Source organism: Lepisosteus platostomus, chromosome 27, assembly GCF_059453375.1.
Source record: "Lepisosteus platostomus isolate fLepPlt1 chromosome 27, fLepPlt1.hap1, whole genome shotgun sequence".
NCBI classification, from domain to species: Eukaryota; Metazoa; Chordata; class Actinopteri; order Semionotiformes; family Lepisosteidae; genus Lepisosteus; species Lepisosteus platostomus.
Genome location: NC_142637.1, coordinates 4,023,690 through 4,040,989, shown reverse-complemented (window position 1 = coordinate 4,040,989; position 17,300 = coordinate 4,023,690). Strand labels below are relative to the sequence as shown.

Here is a 17,300-nt window from a genome sequence, read left to right as displayed (position 1 = left end):
GTGCGGCGCCTCTCGAAACGAGCCAGAACCTGAGCTGACACCCGCCGGCCCAGACAGCACTGACAGACATCGATACCACGTCAGAAACATGTGCTGCGGCCCGCTCAGCTGCACACCCTCCACAGCGCCCGGCCCTGCTGGGGAGGAATGCGCACTGCACCAGGGCAAGCCAGCGGAGGAATGTGGTAAACAGATACCAGTCATATTTTGGTGTTAATCTCAGTAAATTGGATTGGGGTGGAGAGGTAGCGCTGTCCCCTTTGTCCTGGAATCAAAACCACTTTTGAGTCTCTTTCTAAGAGTGTTTTTTTGGTTGTGATTCTTCGGTGATGATAAACTCACTGCTTAAAAAAACGTTTGGTAAGAAAAATCATGATGGTTTTCACCTTACCCACCACTATGCAATCCTACAAGAACCCTCTTTTAACTATCAGAACCTTTTCTTACTAAACAGGATCCCAGTTTATAGTGTCACCCTCATCCCGTCTTCGGTCTTGAGTTTAATGTCGGTGTCAAACTGCGCTGAAGCATGGCTGACAGGGAAGGCATGGTGTAAACACTGCCAGATTGTGATAAAGGCACAAATGTGAAGGTGCAGGTGGCGAGTGAGACCGAGGCATTAGTAAACTCACTGAACTCGTGTCTTGCTGAAGGACCCTTGGCTCAGACAGGAGAAATGTGTCTGTGAGAGCATGATAATAAAAGACAGCTGGCACCATCCCTGGCAGAATACTGGCAGCATGAGTAACTGGGACTAAAGTCATCTCAGTGGCTCTTACTGAACACCAGCCTCTCATAAAATAAACACCTTGATGTTTTTAAGCTCTTCACAGGGAGTAGAATGTTTTTTTTTAAATAACTGTTACTTGACAAAATGCTGCTTTCTGCTAATATCCAGAACTTTGTTCACACTTCATTGTGCACCAGCTATAACCTGCAGCCCGTTATGAGAGACTGAATACTGGTGGCTGTCCTAGTTATTGTCTAGGTGCTTCACTCACCTGCTAAACGTCTGTCTATCTGTAGACACACACAGGTGCATGTAATGGAGTTTCCAGCAAACGTCTGGGAGGGATAACAGAAGCCAAGATAAACTGGCCTCAGTTGTCCAGAATCAGAATCATTCCCCCAGACTAAATTGTAAATGGAGCTACCTCTCCACCCCAATCCAATTTACTGAGATTAATACCAAAATATGACTGGTCCTTCTGTCCTTCACATTCGTCTCATGCATGTCTCCTCCTCCCCTCTCCTGGTGTGCAGCTTCACTCCCCCCTCTGCAGAGGGGTCCCAGCCTCCTCCCAGCCCCCCTATGGCCAGGAGGACAGCCTTCAGCCAAGCAGGTTATGTGAATTCCTTATACTTATGTAGTGCTTTTTTGAACATACCACTCAAAGCGCTTTACAGGTAATGGGGACTCCCCTCCACCACCCCCGGTGTGTAGCCCCCACCTGCATGATGCAACAGAAGTCAAAGTGTGCCAGTCTGTTCCCCACACACCAGCTCTCAGTGGGGAGGAGAACAGAGTGAGGAAGCCAGTTCACAGATGGGAATTATCAGGAGGCCATGATTGGTGAAGACCAATGGGAAATTTGGCCAGGACTCCGGGGTTAACACCCCTAATCTTTTAGTGAAATGCCCTGGGATTTTTAATGATCACAGAGAGTTAGGACCTCGGTTTTACGTCTCACCTGAAGGACAGCGCCTTTTTTACAGTATCTTGTCCCCATATTGAAACACATTTCAATAGACTTTGCCCCTGTCCTAGTGAACCTCAGATTGGGGGCACTAGATCTGAGCTTGCAGTCCCTGCTCCTGTCCTGAAGCAGGTGAGACACACACACGGCAGCCTCCTCCCAGACAAGTCCTGTCAGCTGGGTAACACCTCTTCCACTCACATCCACAAAGTCACCAGCTAACACTGTCAGCTAAAGCAGAGCCCTTCCCAATTCTAGAGCCGTAACATCAGCAGGGCACTGTCCTTAAAATTGGTTGCTGGTTTGTATATTAGTTCAGTAGCAGTGAAAGGCTACCATTGCAAATGCAGTGTCCTCACGGGAACCTGACATTAACTAACCCCAGTTAATCTCAACCCCATCTTTCACAGAGACCTGGCCCTGATTTCCCAGTTATCCTAAGGAACAGAGGGCATACCTGCTTCCCACTAACACCTCTTATTCCTGTAACAGTGAACCGAGATTCACTTCCCTTTGGGGTTTTTTTGGGAGGGAGAAGATGTGTCACACTGCCAGAACTTGCATCATTTGTTTTACCAAAATAAGAACAAAAATATTGAATTGACGGAAAATGACAACAAAAAAGCGTCTAATCACATCCTGGCTCACTCCCAGTTCTTTACAGAGGCCGTGGGCGATATCACCCGGGAGCAAATTCGCCTTTCTCTTTCTTCGGTCTGATAGGTACAGGCCCAGGCGTGTCACTGAGCCGAGAACGTTGGCAGTTCTCAAGGTCCAGCGCAAAACGCACGATATGAAATCAGAAACGGCCGAACCGTGCAAAAACGGGCTCTCACAGTACTGTGCGTGTGAACCAATTCCGCACGGAATGGGTTAGTGCCACACAGGAAGGTTAAATGAAATAACGAGGGAGAGAGCAGGAACATGAGGAGAAAGAAAGAGAACGTGAGATTCTTCTCCTTGATATCCATCTGTTTAAACCCCCTTCGTATGACGTCTGTCTTTAGTTCTCTTTACCCTCAAATTGCTACTGCCTGCCTCCTTTACAGTCCTTTATTGACACATCATTTATGGTGTCTTTGAGATATTGTATTCTATTTTGGCCATCATACCACAAAATGCATATTATAGCCTTGGAAAGAGCTACAGGACTGATTGCTGCTCTTAGGGGATTGTCTTACACAGACCTGTTAAAGGCACTACGTCTCATCAGTCACATGAGAGCACGATAGCAGATTTAATAGGATCGACCCTGTAGAATTCTCAGACTCGTTGGTTAAGAAACAAAGGGGGGGAGTCCCAAATGAAAACTAAAAGGGAATACATTTAGGATAGAGAATATGGATAATTTCTTTGCACAAAGAGTTGTGGGTGTCTGGAACAAGCTTCTCAGCCCATAATCATGGGACCTTCAAGTAATGGCTGTACCAACGTTTAGAATCCGTTAACTACTGAGCTATTGAAAGACCAAGAAGGAGCAGGTCTAACAGTCTCCTCTACCTGCATGTCTTCTGTTTTGGAGCCTTGCAACGATTTCATTTTGGTAGCCTGCATAAACTGCTCAGAAACCACTTCTAAGACATTAGTCTGTGTCACAAGGATTGAACAAAAGAACGAAGGTGACTGTTCTTTGCTTATTTGTAACATTAAAAGGGCTGCAAATTTTAGAAATGATATTGTATTCCACTGCTTTTGTCTCCTTAAAGTTGCTTTAAAACGATAGAGGTGAACCACGTAATGAACAGAGCAGTGCATAAAAATACACTTTTATCTCTGAATCATCACAGGTTCACAGGAGTTCACCTATGGCAGAGAGAATAGGAACACAAAACACAAATATTTTGCTCATCTTCCTACACGCACTAGTGTTTATATAAACATTTTTTTTGTATAATTGGTATAACACTAACAGGTTACAGTATATTAACCAGTAAAACAGTATATAAAACAGTCCATCTTCAAACCTAAGAACAATTCATTCTGTTGAGATTTCTGTGACAATTTCTTACAGAATAGCTTTCAGTATACCTTGCTCAAAAAATAAAAGCTCCAAAGATATCATACTTTTCTCTTTTTCCTCCCATTTTGCTGCTGTGCTGTGGTTTTACCATGCTGATAGCACGTGTTGATTTTTTGCTAAAGTATCCTGTGGTTGTGTATCATGTTTTGCTTGTGATCACTTGTTATTAAGATCACACTGCTTTATCAAAATTACATAGGTGCTGTACTTTGCTCTGCCTTTAAACCTCCATGAATCCACATCTATGCTATCTTGTGCTTGATGAGGACATTTCATTTTTTTGACAGAAAAGCAGAGATTCTGCTCTGTTGTAATAAGCTTTGAGTATCAGTGAGGGAGTAGGTTGAGTGTTAGTCTTAATCACTCCTAGTCACACTTGAAATGAAATTTCGAGAATGACAAGAGGTTGAATAACAGTTAAGAAGTGCCATCATGGTGTCCCACTTCATTGTGATCCTAGTAATCAATCAATACTCAATGCTTTTGAATAGACCGGTAAACCCACATTCTTGGTGCATCATAAGTTGACTGTCCGACAAAGTCCATGTGAACCTGTACCCCCTAAATGGTCCGACTCCCACAACTCGATAGCAGAGGCTTTACCAGCTCTGATTGTGGAGACCCCATTCATTCAGTGTCAAAAGTTCTAAGCTACAGCACTGAACCCTTAATTGACCTATTAGCAGGATTAATTAGAACTCTTCCATTGCTTTCGGTTCCAAAATGGAGATTTCCTTTTACTATTGCACTTCATAATTAAAAATAAACGTGCAAAGGTTCCAGTTAAGGATTCGATGTGAGTGTAGAGCTGGGCTGGAGCAATAATGAATATTCCTGGAATATTCCTGTGTCGGTTTGTTGTGTAAACCCTCCAACACAAGCGAACATGTTCCAGACTGCCGGGTCGACTTCAACGAAGGGGACGTTACAGAGCGCATCAATATCGAGAACCGTCTAGATGAGGAGCCTGCCTGCGGGACTGTGCTCTGACGACATCTGGGTTTGAAGATCGCCCGAAAAGGGGAGACTCCCGCCCCCCTTTGGCCGGGGCCGGCCCGGGCGTCACGAGTTGGTGTCACCCCAGCTCGTGGGGCGGTTTGCCCTGGCAATGCGCTGCCTCAGCAGCCGCATTCTTCCCTGTTGACATCCTGCGCCGCTGCTGCTTCTCGGCACGCTCGCCAGCGCCGGCTGACACTTCGTGAACATTTCGAAAGGCTCGGCCGCGCCGGCGGCAGCCAGAGCTGTTTTTCTGGGGAGCGGGGCTGCTGGCGCTGGTGCAGCCTCGGCCAGCCCCCCTTCGCTTGAGACCAGAGGCGGGGTGGGACGAGAGGAGGGTGACTAATACTGGCAAGCAGCCAAGCCAGTACTATTTACATGTCTGAGAAGTGGAAACAGGAACCGGTTTAGACCAGTGTGCTCTGACGTTTCGCTGCATTCCCGGCCCGTCTCTCACTTTCACTCTTTCTCGGCCTCTGCCTTGCTCAGCCCCGGCCTGCCAGGACCAGATGAGGTGTCTGGGAGCCGAACGGTCACCCTATGTGGGACAGACTGGCAGGGTGGGATTCTGATGCGCTGAAATAGGACCCACCTTGCTCCAGTGCTGCCTGTGTCACGCAGTGCACGATCCTGCCCTGGAGGAAGCAGGGACAGTAGTTCTCTGACCCTCCTTACGTAAGAGGTCGTACAGAACACTGCACAGTCACAGATTTACATTTTTTTCCCTGCGGCTCTGCGAGAGTATAGCGAGTTTTTAAAGATGCGAGTGCCAGAGACCGGTCAGAAACAAAAAAGGTTTTCAAAGTAAAGGAAGATACTGACTTGTTGGATTGTTTTGTGCCCAATACAAACGAAAGAAAAGATCCCCACAGCTGGAGTAGCCAGATTTAAAACTGATTTGATAAACAAGCCTGAAGAATGACTTTTTGAAAATGATTCTTTGGCTGTAACGACCTACCTAAAACATTTAGTAAAATTCTGTAAAGGGCTGGGAGGGTCCAGTCCTTTTGTTCTGTATTCCCTAGTGATTAGTAATTAGTCATTACTATTTCGACCACAACAGTGCAAAGAGTCCAGAACTCCAGCTGATCAACCCCTTAAGTTGTGTCAATAAAATGAAATGGAAGACCTGAACTTTGTATCGAGGTATTTGTATCGATTTGTATCAGTATCAGTACAGATCCTGAACCCCCCACCCCACCTCGCTGCGATTTGAGGGGCTGGAGAGAGAACAACAAACAAGTCAAGTTCATGCAGCTGTTCGAAATCGCAGTCGTTCCCGACATCAGCTGTAGCACAATCGGCTTGTTCATGCCTCCACCTCCCCAGCTCTCCCTCTGCAGCTGCTGTCCCTCAGCTCACTGACTCACTGACTCACTGACTCCGTCTGCGTGCGGGTCAGGCCAGGGGGCTGCCTCTTAACCAAGCCGCTTAAGACAAACATGATTTTACTTCAGATACTCCATAAACAAAGCATCCGATTCTCACACATGGTTATTCCTCAAGAAATAACCAGCTGCCATCCAGAGTTATGCTGTGTGTGTCTGCTACAGTATATCCATCTATCCATTTTCTAACCAGTTCATCCATTTCAGGCTCACAGGGGAGCTGGGGCCTTATCCTGGGAAGAAAAGGCGAGATACACCTTGGACAGGACGCCAGTCCATCTGGCACACACAGGCACTCACACCAGGGCCAGTTTTTTTCTAATTAACCTACTAGCCTTGGACTATGGGAGGAAATCCAGACAAACAGGGTGCACACAAACTCCACACAGATAGCACCCCAAGTCCAGTGTTGTAGGGCAGCAGTGCTCACCACTGCACTGGCCTGCCACCCACAGATGGAAATGTATGGAAATTCAGTGTTGGATACATCATATGAGCCAGCTATGGTGATATCCCAGCAGCCTCCTCTTCACCAAGGCCCTTCCAGTTTGCCCACTGTGACGCCTGCTCCTTTGGCACCCCAAAACTGAAACGCCGTACATCCGCTGTAGCTCCTGCCAGCCCCGCGGAGCTGCAGACACAACATTAGAACTCGGCTGTGTCTCGAAAAGCAGCTGTGAAACCAAACACAGATGTGGTTTCGTTAGACTTGTTTGTGAGCGGGCCCTGTTCTCCCAGTGGATGTGCGTGAAACGCAGCCAGCGAGGACAGGCCGTTTTGTTCTGGCCGAGCTGGGGATGTCAGGAACAACAGGTTAATGAACAGATGAGGCTAGGAGGCTAGGAGCAGAGGAACCCAAAAAAAAAAAAAACATGTTGCATAAACACAGCAAAAAATAAAAAACTGCTTGTGAGTGTCAGAGCTGTTATGTACAGTAATTGGTCCACAGGCTTGCCCTCTCTGATCAGTCACTTCAAAGACCGCAGCCAGAAAACTCCTTCATCTCTCTCGGCTACAAGTCTGCAGACAGCGTGGGGGAAAGATTAACAGCCCTAGAGATTCGAGAAGCGAGATTCAGAGAATTCTGTGTTCGGTCCCAAATAACCGCAGGACCTGTTGTTCAAGACATTAGCTCCATGTTACTGTGCAATTGCCTGGAAACATCTAGGTCAAACAGCATTTTAAGCTTTCAACTTTAGTGTATCTTTTTAGCACCAGATGGTAGTTGAATGGCTTTAAACAGACCAGAAGATAAAAAAAGTTAGATCCTAATCACTCACTTCAGCTTTGGAAAAACTGCTTCTAGTTGGAACACGTGGTAGAATTGCCCGTTTGGGCCATGACAGAAACAAGGACTCTTCAAATTCAACTTTTAATTTGGCCAATTGACCAGCCTTTGGTCACTGGTACGCTGGTAAACCTCTGGGTTATAATATCATCCATTTTCTAACAGCGTGATGCAAAACAGGGTAGCCGGGGAGCCAGAGCCTATTCAGGCAAGCAACGGGCACAAGGCAGGATACAGCCTGGATGGGACGCCAGTCCATCACAGGGGACAAACACACACACCAGGGCTAATTTTCCCAGTGGCTGATTAATAATTGCTTAATAATTGCTTACACTTATATAGCGCTTTTCTGGACACGCCACTCAAAGCGCTTTACAGGTAATGGGGACTCCCCTCCACCACCACCAATTAACCTGCTTATTAACCTGCTAGTATATCTTTGGATTGTGGGGGGAAACTGGAGCACCCAAAGGAAACCCCACACAAACACGGTAAGAACATGCTAACTCCACACAGATAGTACCCTGATTAAAAACCCAGCTTCTTGGCTTTGAAGGCCAGGTTTGTTCAAGAGAGGTTTTGTCATAAACAAGGTGACACACCAGTGCCTGACACCCCAGCACAAACCCCAGGACAAAGAGCTGTTGCTATTCAAAATAACCGTTCCATTTTTTTTTTGCCATTTCAGCCTTTTTACGTCATTTCCAGTTAAGCCAAATGAATACAAACTGTGCTGCTAGTAAGGAAATGCCTTGGAAGTTGACAAGAAATTGTGATCGTTCCAGTTGTGTGGAGCTGTTGTGTGGGTTGTGTGGATCAGTTGTGTGGGTCTCGATGAGTGAAATATCTTGGAGTAAAGGATAAAAATGAGGCAAGAAATCCCAGAATCACAATTTCATCCTAAAAGGTTTGTGTGATGCAATGTCTTCATAGCACACCGTACAGTAAATGTTTGGATAGACCTCAATATATTTAATTGCAATAAAATGTGGTTTCTTCATTACTTACCTACAGGGCTCGATAAACATTTTGAAATCCTTTAGAGGTCTCTAAAAATGAGTGTTCCCATGCAGACTCACCTCAAGGGTAAGTGTGTTCTCCTGCCACACCCCTGTCAGCTTCCTGTGGCATTCATGAGGAATTTAATCAGACACATCTGCAATATAATTGAGAGCTGCTTGTTTCCATTGCGTCACGTTTATAAAGAGGCTACCAAGAACCAATGTTATTTGCTACGTACTGACCCATTAAAATAATTTAATTTTGTTGGCCTGGAATAAAGATGATTTGATTAGGACTAAGGTTTTTAAAATTCATAAAAAGAACAACTGTATCTATAATTTTCCTTTGCACTCAACATACAAACCAGGGTTGGGCTAAAAAATTAGTTTTCCTTAGGAGGTCTCCCATCCAGGTACTGACCAGGCTTCAGGTACTGCTGAGCTTCAGTGGGCTGCCACTTGTGAGTTGCAGGGTGAAATAGCTGACTATGGAGATAAATAAGTGCTGGTAAAATTCACTGGTGTGGTCACTAGCACTGCGGCCTCACGGGTCTTTGGTCTTTGGGTGCAATTCTAGAAATGAAGACCTTTTGTGAGGAGTTAGCATGTTCTGTATCACATGGGTTTTTCCCAGTTGCACTGCTTTCTTCCCACCTTCAAAGCAATCAAAAACATTCTTCCAAAGATGGGCAGTGTGCATTCCTCATTAATCTGTCCTGTCTGGAGTAGCAGATCTACTTCTACGTTGACCCCACCTCAGATGGGGCAAGGTTAATCAGAAACAGATGTGTACTGTAACTGGGAGCGGCTTCTTTAAATCAGATAGTTGTGGGTGTGCTCAGTAAAATCATCAAGCAGAGCTGTGAGCACTGTGTCACTGGGAACACTAAAGAAGTCTGATATTGTTCCTGGAACAGATGTAGAAACCTGCAAGAGGAAAAAGATCTTCATCTCTCATCTGGAACTTGCTACATGTTCATCTGTGCTTACGTTCTGGTTTATTGAGGCTTCATATTTGTTTTCTGAATTCCTGAAGGCTTTTTTTATTTACCAAAAGAAGTAAAGGAGTTCTTTGAGCTGTTTTGTTTTGGATATGCTTGATTTGGTTTTGTTTAGTTCTGTTTTGTTTGGTACCTAATAACTTTGTTGTCCATGAGTGGAAATCTATAGCCAACAACCTTTGCTGTTTTGAATTGCCTCCATGTGTACATATGAGTAAACAGGACTGTCTGATCCCCATTTCTTCAGGAGACCCTGTGTGTGGTATAGTCCACTGGCTTAACCGATTACAGCAGCATCATTTCTGTGAGCTGCCATGCTCTTTAATTTTTTGAGCTTCTTTTATAGACCATTACTTAGCATCTGAACTCTAAAAAGCTTCCATTTGTGAACCAGTGCTTTGCTGGGTAATACGATGGCAGCTGTTGAAGCTGTTTCTGCCCTTTAAAAAAGTTGAAAAGGCATGACTGTTCCACATTTTCATTCAAGCAAATCAACAACACCAGGAGACCAGACAATGCCTTTTGGAAAGCTCAGAATCAATACCCATTGTTGAATCCAAACAGTTATTTATGGAAATCATCTATATAAGGTTTTCTGGGATGGTGCAGGCTAAATTGCTCTCTCTTGATTTGAATAAAGTAAGCCATACCACATATAATCTTTTTCCACCCCGCTAAAACAAATTCTATTGTTATATAAAAAAACAAACGGTTCTACCGGTCATGTTTTCAAGACTGTTCTGTTTCACTTAGCAATGCATTGTTTATTGCGGGAACTCATAATAAGGGGTCCAAAAAGTCTGGCCTCTTCCTGCACTGTTGTTCCTGAACGTCACTAATTTCAAGATCTGTGATGTCCAGAGCGTTCTCAAACTCTTAATATTAGCCACCCCCCTCTCGTTAAACTCCACTTCGCTGGCACTGACACAGCTGTTGGTTTACTCAACAGTCATGGCACCCGCCAGAAGACGAAATCGACTGGCCTGTCTTTGTGCAAATCAGCTCCATGCTGTGCGTCACGGATGACCCGGAGAGACGTGCTGTTTCAGTAGAGATGCACACAGGCAGTTCTGGGAAAAGTCAAACAGAACACACAAACGCTTTAAAACTCCTCCGCGTATGGGCCCACACTGCGAAACTCTCCACCCGGCACAGGACTTGGGAAGCAGACGTTCTGCCTCAAGTTGGATTGGCTTGTTTGTTGCATTTTAATGTTTTATTCGTCAGCAAATATAAAATTTTAAACGTCTCTGTTCGTAGCGTAATAAGATGTTACATATTATGTGTGTTCTCTGACTTTTTAGAAGTCACTCCTCAATATTTATAATTGTGGTCTTGTTGTCACTTCCCCCATTGATGCCTGTTTTCATTCTCAGCAACGACCCTGTATTCTGGTTGATGGTTGTTTTTTTATTGAAAATACTCCTACAGGCCAGAAATGCATTGTCTTTGAAGTGTCTCTAAAGCTCTGTTCAAGTTAAATCTGTGATTCTTTTCCCAAATTAAAAACGACCACCGACTGATTGCTTTTGGATTCAGGGTGTCAGCAGAAAAAAACAAAACAAACTACATACTGGAGGTCACCACAGCACGCGCTCCAAGCTGATGAGTGCGCTGTCTCTCAGTGCCATAGAATCAAGTTCCCCCATCACGCACCCTGTCTTTTCAAGACCTTGCCACTCGTTCTTCATCTCGGATTTGAGTTCTGTCTGTCTCAAGTGTACACAAAGGGCTGTTTATGTTGTCTGTGGTGCTGTTTGAACATGACATAGCTGCAGCCCACAGCTGACTACGGAGGACAGCTTGATTAAGAGTGTATATTTTTGTGAGGGGAAGTTCATTCTACCCCACTCACAGACCATTGCATCTGCAGACTGATTCCGAACTGACCACCCGATCTATTGGGTGATGAAAACTTGAGGTCAAGGCAGTGAGGACTGGCAGTTGTGACCACTAAATGCTGACTGTATACTGTACCTCCCCCCACACAAGCTCCAGGACTGTGTAATGGTATCAGTATTTAGCAGGGTGCTGATTTTGTGGCAGGCTTGGGGAGCCACGTTGATCAGGCTAGGGGTATTTGTGGTGTCAACTGTGCTGACTGGGGCTGAGGTGGCACTCACACTTAAGAACAGCTTCTTAAATACGACTTAGAAATGGCGAGCACAGCACCTTTCCACAATATGCTTGTACGCACATGAGATTTTTGACTTGATTGCTGTTGCTTTTTTTAAAAAAAAAACCACCTACTCAGCAGAGTTCGTTACAAAAGCAACAGTAGGTAAAGACTGTGACTGAAGAGGAAAAACGTAAGACAGTCACGGAATTTCACTTAGACATGCACTTTTTACAATTGCCCCGATTCAAGGAAGAATATGAGGGGGACTTCAGGCAATTTGGTAGTTGAAAGCGGTCAACCTCAGTTAAGAGGCAAAATTGTTATTTATCATGTGTGGTACGTAACGTTTTTTTAAATGTTGCAGCTTGACCTTTAGGGTGCTGAGCTCAATAACCATGGGAAAGACTAAACTCTCTCTTATGACATAGGAATAGCCATCTGGCAATCAGGAGAGCTGAGCATCGAGTGATGAACTCTATCAGGATAATTGGTTATCATTACGTATTTCCTATTGATCTGATAACTACAGCACTACATACAGAATACTGTATATAAAGTAAAGGCTTCATATTTGCTGCTGTATCGAAGATCTGGGAGAAATTAAAGCTTAGCATAAAATGAATCAAGAGAAGTGAATCTGGTGATTAATTGAGTTGTTCAGTGCCAGTGAACAAGTACTGTACTTCTTATGGCAACTGCATGCCAACGGTGTCCTTTGTGGCACAGTGACCTCCAGCACTCAAGGTGTGTTCAGCTGGAGACGACTGAAAAGTGATTCGAATACTAGCATTACTGGTGTAAGACAGTCACCTTGACAGGCACAGCTGTAGGTTGGTTTACTTCAGTACTATACTCTAGGGCTGTCGCCATGCTGGCAGAACAGCTGGCATTCACTTAGCACTAGTGCAGCTTGAGTTGGAATATTATGGCAAAAGAGGAGGAAATACAGCAGCCCAACACTATGGGCTTCTAGGGCACAGTGAGGCACAGTGCCAGCCTTTATCAACCAGAACCAGAGCAAGCCAGTACAATGCAAATGACTCACCCGCCTCCTACAACACACACAGGCCCTCACACTTCCTTCTGGCCTAAGTGCTTATTCGGCACTTTTCTTGTTTGCTTAATGCCAAGTTTTTCTTCTTCTTTTTCTGGCTGGCTGTTGTGAAAGACTCTCCCTGGATGCACGCGTGGGTTGAGAACACAGCACTGCCAGAGGCTGAGCTCCCTCTCTTTCTTTCCCTCTCCTTCCTAAGCCAGGCGGCTGCCTTCTTTTTTGTTTGGGGTTTTCTGTGTGAAGACACGCCAAACGACTGACCTTTAACGGGGGCAGTTTATATCTGCCCTTTCCTGTTATTGCTGTGCAGCGTTGTTGATGTGTTTTTTGTTTTTCATCTACCCTAATCGGTGCGCTCTGTGCGGTTCACTCTTCCAGATGCCTCATGGCCACATGCAAGGAAAAAAGCCCTCTTTGCTCACATGGAGAAAAGCACAATGCTTCATTTACAGTCTTCACAGGGCTGTGCAACACTAATTACAGTCCCCGTCACAGTTTTTCATCATCCGTCCCAAAACAAGTTGAGGTCTTAAGCTAGCACAACACAACATTCATTCCATCTTAACTTCCTCTCTTAGAATGTCTGACAGGCTGATTTGAAAGTTAATTCTGCTTCTTTTTCCTTACAAATATGTGTAACATTAATTTTCCACCCCTGCAGATGTCCAGACAATCAGTCCAAGTCTTTTCTTAGTCTGTGTTACTCAGTTTACTAAGTTGCCCTAATTTCCCATTTCAAGCAGAACGATCCAAGGAGTCATACGCAGCAGGATAAGCTTAAATTAAGAATTGAAAAAGGAGTGTGAGACCATTGTAGCTCATAAAATGAAAACAAAAGGGTAACTGCTTTTCCATTTAAAAAGTAGCAGTTCACAATAAGTATAACATAAAGGGAAATCAGTAAACACATTTGATTGCATGTCACCATTTTGACCTAGCGCAGGAAATCACATCCACTCCTCTGCAGGGGAGATGACATCACTGGGTAGTGCACTGCTATACAAGCCATGTCCTTTCACAGAGACACACACCTCGGAGGGGAAAGGAAACCCTAAAGCTGGTGCGAGCCAGTCGCCAGCCAGCTCATTGTGTTCAGCTCTCTCTCCACACACATGCGCAGCCCTCGGCTCACAAGCACAGACCCTCCTCCCAGCTAGGTCACGTGACAGGAAATGAGACGGTTATCGCTCGGGCTCATCTTGCAAAACCCACAGAGCAGGAAGCTGCGCTCCTCCGAGTGCGCTCGATAAAAGGCGGAGCGGGGTGGCAGTGACAGTGTGTGTGCTTGGCGGAGGGCAGTTTGAGTGGGCCGCCCTGCCCCTGCCAGCTGTGATTGGCCAGTGGGGGTCAGGCTGCGCTGTTGCTAAGGAGGAAGCATGGGAAAACCTCTCAACCCTCAGCAGCTGAGAGTGTTGCTCTTGCGTCGTTTTCATCTCCTCCACCCCGTTGGCCTTTGGCAGCCTACTCTTTCTCACACTGCCACTAACCTTTCCGAGTGCGGCCTTCCTGTCCCGGAGAAAATAAGCTTTGTGGTTTCTGAAACAGCAGCACAACTGTGCAGCAGCTTTGAGGCAGCAGATGCATGCTCTGCTGAGCGCACTTTGCCTCAGACCTGTGGTGGGACGGGCTCGTCACCCTTCAGAAGGGGTACAGTATGTAAACATGTGCTTGTGGAGAGCAGCTCCTTGCTGTGTTAGGTGATGGCAGCTACAGTTCTCAGAGTCCTTTAAAGGAAAGTGAAAGAATGAAAAAGAGATCACTGGGTATGGTTCAACCACACATTCAACAGCAGATAGGATTGTTTTAACTCGTGGTTTGCTATTGTGATGGTGGGCCGGTTTCCTTTCATGGGCCACGATCAAACACGACTCTTTATCATGTGGCTCTGGCCTCTTCCATCATCACTGATCATCACTGACCGAAGCAAATGACAATTGCCATTCCACTGAGCACTGCGTTTCAGACAGGTCTTTAAAACATTCTTGTTTGAATAAAACAGAGCTGTTTTCATCAGCACAGAGGAATCTTGCAGGTATAGGTAATCCATTATGAACTAGTTAATGATTAACTAATTAACTAGAAGTCAACTAGACTATTATCTCATACTCTACAAAAAGTATTGTGTTCTTCCCACATTATGTTCAAGTGGGTGAATAGCAAAAACACTTTTGAACACAAAAGAGCCATTGGCTTACAGAATTGCAAATGAAAAAACTGGTTAGCTTTTAACCTAACATGGATTAGGTATTGTAATTCATGGATTCTGGCCATGTCATTTCCCTGCAAAGCTTAAACTTAGAGCACCTGGAAGAGTAACTTCACAAGGGGAAATGTTGTTCGAGCTCCTATGCACAGACACATACTGTATGGGAGGTTCAAAGAGGAATTTCACCAATACCTAGGTGCCCCTGTATCTGTCCCTCTCACAGACCAGTTTTATGTTTTCCCTGCAGTTTGAGACACAATTTGAAGTGCTGCAGCATTCCTGGAAATGATCAGAGGCCAGTTTCCAGCAGCTCCTTCCTTGAAGGAGATTGAAAGCAGGTGCCAGCACAAGCTTCAGTCCTACTGGGACTAAAGAGTAATAATGGGAGTATCTTTCTTGGGCAGGGAAAAAAATGATATTTTTGGTTTCCTCCAGGCCAGCTCTGGTGTGGGTGACCTTCACCAATTGAGCCACTAGGGGCACCTGCAACACTTGAATTATTCCCCAGCACAATGAATTCCTTATTTACCGGCATGTCATAATACTGTTAAAAGGCTTCACCTTGTTCAGAATGTTACCAGGTTACAGAGCCTCTCTATAACCTACATGCTGAGCTCTTGTTACTTGTGAGTTTTCAAATTGCCTGTCAGGCAGTCATAATAATCTTTAATTTCACAGGAGTTAAATCAGGAGCCTCAGAAGTCACTCCACTCATTGAGTTTCCACTCATTGACAGAGATCTGAAAATGCAGATTTACTGGTGGAATTGTATCTGTTTTTAGGACTCCACATCAGAAATGCTGAAAAACTAGATACTTTATTTTAATTTTCCAGTTTACATTGAAAAATACAATACAATACACTCAAGAGTGTTTTGCATAATGACCAGATCTGCATTTGCTCAGGTTTTGCTTTTCTGGGAGGCTGTGATATGAATGAAGCTTTAGAAGAAGTTTGTGTATCTCATGCAGGGTTAAATCCATTTGAAAATCAGTGAAATATAAGCGAAAGACAATCAATTTAGTGTTTCCTTTCCTCGTTAAACAATCAAAAACTGTGGTATTGAATCACCTACAGTTACCACGAACAGTAAAGTAAAGCATAGTCCCACTGCTGCCTTTGTCTGCTGTGTCGTTGGGGTTAAGTGTGCAGTAATTGTCTTTTAAATGCCCTGCGGTTTTGAGTTTCAGTGGAGTGATGTCACCACAGACCTCTTTCAGCCTTAAAATAGGTATTTAAAAAACAGGGAAATTTCTGCTGGGCTCGGATTGGTCTGAGATAGCATTGTGTTTCCTCTGTCAACAGGCCAGAGATATGCCTAACGACAGAAGGACCAATCAGTGCAGCCCGTGAGCCAGGTGACACTGTGGTGTGATGAAATGTGGAGGCTAACCCTTAAAATAACAGTGTCTATTGGGTAAAGCTATAGAGCAGGTTTCTTTAATTACCCGTCTTTCGTGTCTGCTGCAGAAAAACAGCACAGAGGACAGTTTACTTCTGGTTTTTCACACTAAGCCACATCCTTCGGCTCGTTTTCATTTGTAATCAAAACCTATTAAGGACAATAAAGCTTATTTTTATTACTAATACAATTAGTAACGATGAGCTTGTTATACAAATTAAGTTTTGGTTACATTTTGGTTACATTTATTTTACAGACATCAGTTAATTTATTTTTGGTTTATATCAATCCCCAGAATGCTTCTGGTGTTCCACAACAACCCTCTCCCCTTTAAGAAGAGTCACAAAGATGTGCACCTCCACATCTGCACAAAGATGAGATAACTACCTACACAAGATTGATCTCAAACGCTTAGAATTGTACAAAACGGTTTTGCAGAAAAAGGTTCCCTACTTTCCTACTGTGCAAAATGTGGTTCTATTTCTCTTCTGATACAGTTGGAGTCAAGATAAAGTTTCAGTGCTTGCTTAATTTTGTTGTCACATTCAGTTACTCTGTGTGCTTTTAGTTTTATCCCGAAAGGTCTTCTCGTTACAGTGGCATGCTATGGACATAACAATAGCAGAGCACAGAGAAATCATTGTGGAGCAAGATACAAACTCCAGAATAGAGCAAAGATAGCCAAGGACAAGCTGCAAAAACACCTTGCGCATTAACTGCAGCGAACTTTCTGAAAGGGGTTCCCCTTATCGTCTGAACTTTCAGAAATACCCACAATCTGGCGCTATCTGAAAAATGCTGCACAGGCCTGCAAGCAAGCAGACCTCTGCCCCTCTGAGGTATTCCAGAGCCCGGACACTGCATCTGTCTGAAGCCGGGGACAAGGAGAGATACCACAGATGCCAGCAGCAGTGACAACGCTCAAATGCAAACCTGCAGAGGGCTTAAAAAATAGCAGTGCGGAGGCCAGAGGAGGACGGGGTACACGTCTTTCGTGCACCCCAATAGGCACGCTACAGTGTCCTTTTAAAAATCAAACACGTATTTCTATTCCTGTCTTTGTGGGCAACCCTGTTTTTATTTCATGCTACACTCCAGTCAAATGAAACTCCACTAATCACATTTTTT

General features: G+C 44.7%; 1 long non-coding RNA gene across 1 annotated transcript; it reads left to right on the top strand.

Annotated features, from left to right (window-relative positions):
• Nucleotides 1-1,209: 1,209 nt before the first annotated feature.
• Nucleotides 1,210-10,915, top strand: LOC148639037 (uncharacterized). The gene is made up of 2 exons (XR_015930820.1): nt 1,210-1,343; nt 10,341-10,915. It is a non-coding gene; the product is annotated as an uncharacterized LOC148639037 (long non-coding RNA).
• The last annotated feature ends 6,385 nt before the right edge of the window (nt 10,916-17,300 follow it).